The sequence below is a fragment of the Sinocyclocheilus anshuiensis genome, unplaced genomic scaffold, assembly GCF_001515605.1.
Source record: "Sinocyclocheilus anshuiensis isolate Anshui unplaced genomic scaffold, SAMN03320099.WGS_v1.1 scaffold627, whole genome shotgun sequence".
NCBI classification, from domain to species: Eukaryota; Metazoa; Chordata; class Actinopteri; order Cypriniformes; family Cyprinidae; genus Sinocyclocheilus; species Sinocyclocheilus anshuiensis.
In genome coordinates this window covers 1,937,575-1,946,030 of record NW_015549703.1, presented here as the reverse complement: position 1 = coordinate 1,946,030, position 8,456 = coordinate 1,937,575, and the positions used below count along the sequence as shown (strand labels likewise).

The window sequence follows — 8,456 nt, the reverse complement described above, 5'->3', positions numbered from 1 at the left end:
TCTCCAAGTCTGCTTCACCCCTCGGGGTGAGGCATCTATTCCCCGGGCCTCGGCCCCTGCCTCGACAGGATGTCTGCCCCCACATATATAAAAGACCACTGCTGTGTTGTCGGTGCGCGCCAACACATAGCGATCTCTTAGGCCTGGGAGGAAGTGTTTCAAAGCTAGAAACACGGCCAGCATCTCCAGTCAACTTATGCGCCACGTGAGATGGCAGCCGCTCCACAGGCCGTGGGCCGAGCGGCCACTCATGACCACTCCCAACCGGTGAAAGGTGCATCCGTCACTAGCATATGCGGCGACCAGGAGCTCCCAGCACCAGGCCCTGAGATAAGAACCAAGGTTTCCTTCACATGTCTAAGGCACGTAGGCACCGCCGCGTGACCTTGAGCATGCAAAGCGGGTTTCCCCTTGGGGAGAACCCCTTGGTCTTAAGCCACTACTGTACATGTACAGCAGGCCAAAAGTAACCATGTTGGTCGCGACAGACTTTTCATTAAGACCCTAAAGAATCATATCAACTTGTGGAAAATGGGCATCCTATGACCCCTTTAAGGTTGGAGGCTTGGATGAGTCCGAGAGAGAACCAGAGGGACCGTGCGATATCGTTTCTTGGCGTTAAGTCTTAACCCCAGCTCTTTCGTGTGAATGAGAACGATATCTCGATGTCGAACTGTCATCCACTCTGATTGAGCTAATATCAACTGATCGTCGATGTGGTGTCGTGAAAGTGTGGGGTGAGAGTGCAAGGCCAAAGCAAGAACTCGATGTTGGTAAGCTTTTGTAGGGGTCTCATGTACAGCAGGCCAAAAGTAACGACGTTGGACGTTGCTGCCATCAGACCCAGCAGTCTGGAACTGCTTGACACTGGGTGACCGGCCTTCTCTTACTCTCGCGACTGTGGTGAGGATCGACTCGATCCGAGCAGGAGATATACGTGCCTGCATCGTGTTCAAATCCAACACCATGCCCAGATAAGTGGTTCTCTGTACTGGAGAAAGCACACTTTTATTGGCGTTAAGTCTTAAGCCCAGCTCTTTCGTGTGAGCGAGAATGACATCTCGATGTCGAACCGCCATACGCTCTGATTGAGCTAATATCAACCGATCGTCTATGTGGTTGAGTCGTGAAAGTGTGCGGTGAGAGTGCAAGTCCAAAGGAAGAACTCTGTGTTGGTAAGCTTTTGCCCCCAAAAGCAAACCTCAGGAACTTCCTGTGATGAGGAAGGATGGAGACATGTGCATCTTTTAGATCGATCGTGCCAAACCAGTCCTCGGACTTGATCTCGGCAGCGCGCGAGCCACTTGGTCACACAAACAAGGAGAAAATAGCCGCAGCAGCGAGCTCTTACTCAGAGGGGGAAGAAACCGCAGCGCGGGCTTCCGAGCCTTGAGAGAGAGCGCTGGATCTAGGGAGTGCAGGCGGAGAAGGGGCGAGCCTTCTCCAACCCATCCGCTAGATCCACGTGCGATCCCCACGATCTGAATAGCCTCCGTGCCTCAGCAATAGCGGGACCGAACCGCGAGCTCGCAAGCACGGACACACTCCTCGGAGCGTGCCCGGCGGGAGCGGAGCATTCAGCGGGGAGAAGCACAATCAGCCCCTTATTTCTGAGAGCTGACTGCGCAAGCTCCGCTCCCCAGTAAAAGTTGCTCATAATAGTATAGACATAATGCTTGTGCAACTGGCGAGCTCATCGACGCCCTCATCAACCTCCAAGGAGGAAGACCCCGAACCCCTGCACACAGGGGTGAAGGCACTGCACACAGACTTCCGAACCCCGAGAGCGGGCGCTGGATCTGGTAGGTGAGGAAGAAGATAGGGACTCGCCTGTCTACATTCCCTCCACCGGATCCATATGCGAACCCCACGAGCACAGCCGCCGCTCCGCCTCGGCGAAAGTGGGGCCAGCGCCGCGAGAAACGCCGGTGAAGATTCCCTCCTTAAAGAGAGCCCTCGGAGAGCAAGCATACGTAGTGACAAACGTTCGCAATGCGGGCAGTCAGATCCCTCGAGAGCTGACTCTGCGTGTTTTGCTCCCAAGCAGACAACACACAAACTGTGTGTATCCCCACCCGAAATGTAGCGCGGGCAGGGAAGAACACACAGCTTGAGATGCTGCCCGCTCTCGCCATATGTTTGTCTACACTTGTATTGGTAAAATAAAGAGTGATAATGGACAGACAACACCAAATAAGACTGACACACACAGAGCACTTGCTGAATGACAGGTTTCACCGCACGTGCTTTTATGGTTCCTGGTCGCTACGTCACCCCGCCCGTGACGTCTCGCCCATCCATTGGACTGATTACACATGTGATTCAGAGCGTGGTCACGCTGGAGGCGTTCCCGTAGCGGTTCGACGTAGGTCGAGTTCCTGAAGGGGAACTCCTAAAATGACAAAAGCAAAATGACTACAATTAAAATATAAAACTGAAAATACAAAAATAAAAGCTAATTTCAAATATTAATAAATATTATAATAGTATATAAATAATAATAAAACAACACTGATCTGTATGCTGTTAATTTTAGTAATAGTATTTTTATTAAGGCTATATATTTATTATTATTATTATTATTAATTTATTTTTTACATGTAACACAAAAAAAAGTTTGAGCTCAAAAAAAGACAAAGCTACAGCCATAAATGCCATGGTCCAAATTACTTGTGATCTATATTCCATGTTTCATAAAAATAACAGTAATATGGGTTTGAAATTACATGAGGTTGAGTGTAAAAATTACAAAATTTATTTATTATTAAATTATTTATTTAAATCATTGATGGTTCTGATCCAATATAGGATCAGAAGACTTGTTCATGGTTGGTCTAGTGTAAATGTGCTCGGATAAAGGCCTCATTCACCCCTACTAGTGATCAGAGAGCTGTTTGGAGGACTTATTGCATTGTTAAAGACATCAGTCAGTGGAAGGAGTCAATATTGAGGCCATCTGAACACCAGCTACTGTCATATTTCCAATCAAAGTTTCCTGTCTGCATTGCTCTGGTATTTCATATGGTCTATGACAGTTGTGGCCAACTTGGGAATACTGGGGGAAGAGATCACTTTTGTACAGCAGAAAAAACTGAGAAGAAGTAAAGATTAAATAGATTGGAGTTCCTAGCTTTGTAAAACTAACATTTAAAAGTGCCTAGCATTGTAAAACTAACATTTAAAAGTGCAAGCAAACATTTAGCATATTTAACAAACACTTTTATAAATATTCTTTAGTAGCACTGATATGGATCTCTTCGACAGATTTTACTGTATTCAGGCTTTTAATGATTAAAGTACGGTTCTGAACACAATTAAAGCCAAAGGGCATTGGAAGAAAACATATTTTGCACAGTAGAAAACCTGATCACTTGATGCATAATCCATACATACTTAAGCTTTGAAGGTCTTTGTACTTCCCTCTATGGATAGCTTCTCATGGTTAGCTGTAAAACTCAGTGGTGTATAAAGTACCTGAAATTGACTGGGAAACTGAGCTGGAAGCCGATTTGCCCCCTCTCCTCTCTCCTTCATCCCTGCTGGTCTCGTCCAGCCCTGAGGGGGCTCCCGTTTACTCAAGTAAAAGTACAGATATCTTACCAGAAAATGACTTTGGTAGAAGTTGAAGCCACCGTTTAGAATATTACTTGAGTAAAAGTCTTAAAGTATGTGATCTTTATTGTACTTAAGTATGAAAAGTATTTTTTAAATATTAAACATACTTAAGTATAGAAAGTAAAAGTACAAGTAATTGCAAAATGGAAAAGAAGCAAATAAATATATATAAAAATGTTCATACACAGCTTGAGCAGCAAGATTGTGTTCAGTTTGAACTCTTTCTTCCATTTTGTATCTTTGGGTAAGAATAAGAAGCACTTTAACCAGTAATAATGTCTTTCATTCCAATATATGAAAACATTTCTGGAATCTGCATCTGAAATAGCATTTAGATGTATTTACACAGTTTAATGTATCTCAGAGGGGACCTGGATGCATTTACCTGCAGTTACAGATGCATAAATAATGTTTTGTTTTAAACAAAACGCTGAATACTGATATTTGAAACTATTTAAAACATGAAAAAAAGTAGTCAAAATGTGAAATTAAAAGCGCCAGTAGGTGGCAGCAAGTGACTGTTAATGAGTGGTGAAATTAAAACCGCCAGTAGGTGGCAGCAAGTGACTGTTAATGAGTGAGTCATTGAGATTCAACCGATTCATTCAAACGACTGATTCATTCAGAATCAAAGCGTTTGACTGTGTTAATGAGTGAATCACTGAATCATTCATTCAACCGATTCGTTCAAAAAGCTGATTCATTCAATAAGTAAGTAAACACCGTCCATTGCTCAGAGACGCAAAACAGTGCTATGATCTTTGTTTGGAACTATTTTCGTTGGCAAAATTGAGAAAAAACAGGCAATGTTGTGTCTAAAATGAAAGTCACTTAGGGTGCTTTCACACTAGCACTTTTGGTGCGCACCCGGGTTCGATTGACGTCAGAGTTCGGTACGTTTGGATGATGTGAACGCGGTCTTCCGAACTCGGGTGCGCACCCGCGAACCGTACCCGAGTCCGCTTAAAAAGGGTGGTCTGGGGTATGGTTCAAGTGAACTCCGGTACGGTTCGCTGCTGATGTGAACGCAATCGTACCAAATCACGGAAGTGAACCGCTATTAATGACGTATTATTTGATAAAAATGTGTGTTTGTGTTTCACTCACTTTCCTGACGAGCGTGACTGACACGCTGCAAGCAAAGAGCTGTATATCTCATTTCTGTTCACCTTCAGAGTACTTTAGAGCATTTGCAGTACATTCGTAAGGAAGACGTAACTGCCATTATGTACTGAAGCTTTGGAAACAAAACCAACGGTTCAAAAACATAAATATAAAATTGAAGAGAGCCTTGCTACGCATTTTGCCATCTTCTCCTGCGCCATCATTACTAAGCAACAGGGTAAACAGCTGCTGGCTTGATGACGCAAACGAACTGTGGTTCGGACCCAAATAATATAATGTCGGACCAAGCAATCGAACCAAGTGTGAAAACACCCTTAAAGTCTGCATGACTTTTATTTTAATATAATTTACTTTATTAGCTCACATTGCTAGTCTTGATGTGAACAATTAATCCATGCAAGTTAATCTGATGAAAACATTTTTTTGTTTCGGTAATCTTTAATCAAAATCTGAACATTTTGATTCAGATTGAACAGCTCTGGAATGGCATTCCTTCTCTGATGACGTCAGTTTGACGGCTTGGGCAGAATATACTTAAACACACCACTCCAACCGTTAGTTTGCTATGAGTGAGAGACGGAGAGGAGGAGCGCCAAAACAAAACCATGCCCTCTATTCAGTATTCCGTTTTAGCAGGAAATACATCACTACACTGAAATAAAGTCGGTAGCAACTTCCGGATCACGCGGACTTTAATGCTAACTTTATTAAACTTACAATGATTATTACATTTGTTGTCATGCTGATATCTGGAGAAAAAAACGGCACTCTTTGTGATATAGATTGTTAACTATATTAAATTATATAAACATAAAAAAACATACAGAAGCATTTTTGCCATCTACAATTTAGAATGCCTTGAATTCTGAGTTTTAATAGACTAAATCACGTGCCTGCACTCTCTGTGTGTGATTTGGTGATATACTCGATAATGTCAGATCGCACATTATTACAACAACACTTACCATATTATCGCAGAATATATACTGTATATCGCACACCCAAGCCTCGACTTTGACTAGAAAATGAAATCGACCGCAGTTGTGCGCGCACTTGTTTGCACATGGCAAAGCTGTGTTTTTAGGAGTCTAATGCTGCCTTCACGTGCTATCGGAATGATCATAAATACGAGTTTCCTAATCGGAAATTAGACGTGAATGCCTCTCAAGGCGTATTTGTTTCCAAGTTGGGCAGGTCATAATCTTTAAACATGGTGGAGGGGACCAGGGTTGCCAGGTTTTCACAAGAAAACCCACCCAATCGCTACTCAAAAGTAGCCCAATCACGTTTCGAGGGGGTCCCCAGTTAAAAGTCTCGTTCCGGGGATAAAATACACGTTTTTGGCGGGGTTCCCTGCTAAAATTCAGATGCCTGGGGATAAATATAATGTTTTTGGAGTCGCTTCAACCCGCGGACATGAAACACAACCCGCGGCAACAGCGTTAAAGTAGCCCAATTCCGCTGGAAAACCGCGGACTTGGCAACACTGGAGGGGACAACCATTGCTGCTGTCAATGCTGTTCTCACAACAGCTACATCCCTTTGCCTTGTCGCTAAAGTAGTGTATTTATAGGCTAGATATGAACGATCATTCGAAGCATATTGTATGTTTTATAAGCAGTGAAATAAGCATGTATTTGACCCGAAATTCCAGAATTGTCAGCAAACTGCATGTGCAGCACGGGGAATGTTTATGATAGTTAACCAATGGGATGCTACATTTTATTCTTTCCGACATTAAAGCACTTGAATACAACAAGCTTGTTGTCAGGATTCTGGACTGTCTGTATCGTGGTTTGCCCCTGTTTGTGTTCTTGTTTTTCCTTATTTGGTCATTTTCCTGTCCTCGTTTAGTCTGATTGTCATATGTGATCCACCTGTGTTTACCCAATTATCCCTAGCATTTAAGCTCCTGTCTTTGCATTTCTCCCCTGTTGGGTCTACTTCGTCTTTACATGTGTAAGTATCTCGTTCCTGTATTTGATTACCCCTTGTACTCCACGTTTCTCTCGTCCTTCTGACAGTGTAAGTGTGACAGAAGACCCGACCTACACAGTTACCTCCGGTCTTTTTTTTCCTGTTGTGTGCCCTTATGGATCCCCTCGTCCGCCCGGATTTCCTCCTCCTCCTGCTGGAGCAGGGGGAGCAATCGCTCGAGGACCATACTAGACTGTTCCAGCTGCTAGCTAACACCACCAGCTACCCGGACGACGCGCTCTGTGCGTTCGGTTCTACGATGCAAGTTTAAACACCGCGTGCAGAGCGCCGTCGTCCGAAGATGGTCCTCGAGCAGATTTCACCACCTTTGTGGAGTGGATTCTGGCGAGAAACGGATTCTGGCCAGATCCATTCCGGACTTAGAGCCCAGCCCACCTACCTCCTCCACCACTGTCGTCTGGCAGCCCCTCTGCTCGCCCTCAGCCCACCATCATTACGGTGCGAGCTCCGTGGGTCTGCCATCCTCCAGCGTCGCCATGGCTGGAGAATCCCTCACCTCCAGCCTCCAAGGCCTGGACTCCGCCTCGGCCCATAGACCCAGCTGCTAGCTAACACCACCAGCTACCCGGACGACGCGCTCTGTGCGTTCGGTTCTACGATGCAAGTTTAAACACCGCGTGCAGAGCGCCGTCGTCCGAAGATGGTCCTCGAGCAGATTTCACCACCTTTGTGGAGTGGATTCTGGCGAGAAACGGATTCTGGCCAGATCCATTCCGGACTTCCCGGGTGTCTGTCCTCCTCCTGAGCCGCCTCCCAAGTTCCCACCCGCCCCTCCCCATGTAGTTTCTATGCCACCAGGACGTGCCTTCCTGGAGGGGGCGTAATGTCAGGATTCTGGACTGTCTGTATCGTGGTTTGCCCCTGTTTCTGTTCTTGTTTGTCTTTATTTGGTCATTTTCCTGTCCTCGTTTAGGCTGATTGTCATGTGATCCACCTGTGTTTCTCCAATTATCACTAGCATTTAAGCTCCTGTCTTTGCGTTTCTCCCCTGTTGTCTTTGCATTTCTCTCCCGTCGGGTCTACTTCGTCTTTACATGTGTCAGCATCTCGTTCCTGTATTGGATTACCCCTGTGTTTCGATGATTAAAAGACTATCGATTGTACTCCACGTTTCTCTCGTCCTTCCGACAGTGTAAGTGTGACACTCGTAATCACGACTTCATAAGTGGGAAATAGAAAATTTCTGATAGCACGTGAAGGCAGCTTAACTTGCAAGCGCTAGACCACTGATTCGTCAAACCTGCTTTCCTGCAGTCCGTGTTCTTCTGACTTTATTTTGTAGTAACGTTAAGTAACGAATATGCTTCGGGGAAATGTATCAGAGTAAAAGTATACATTTTAATTAGGAAATGTAGTGGAGTTAAAGTGAGAGTTGGCTGAAATATAAAAACTCATACAATAGCCAATAGACATTTGATGTTCAGCTTCTCGACCAATGAAGTTTGGGGAGGGGCTGTGTTTGAGTGGACAATATCAGATTGAAGACATAGTGGAGTGGGCAGTAGGAGTGTTTGGGAAAACCTGTTTGGAAACTATCATTATCTTTAACTGTTAAAATATTGTAGAAAAAGCCTTCATTGCCTTCAATGGTTCTGGAACATTCTGCTCACTCACTGATTCATGAATTTTTTTACTTCTGCTCTTATTTACAGTCTATCAGGCTGTTAATTATATTACCATCTCAGTCACACACACACACACACACACACACACACTCC

General features: G+C 44.6%; 1 protein-coding gene across 2 annotated transcripts in view; it reads left to right on the top strand.

Moving 5' to 3' along the window:
- Positions 1-8,456, top strand: part of LOC107660616 (microtubule-associated protein 2-like) — a 118,973-nt gene that overhangs the window by 36,819 nt on the left and 73,698 nt on the right. The gene's annotated exons all lie outside the window — the stretch shown is intronic.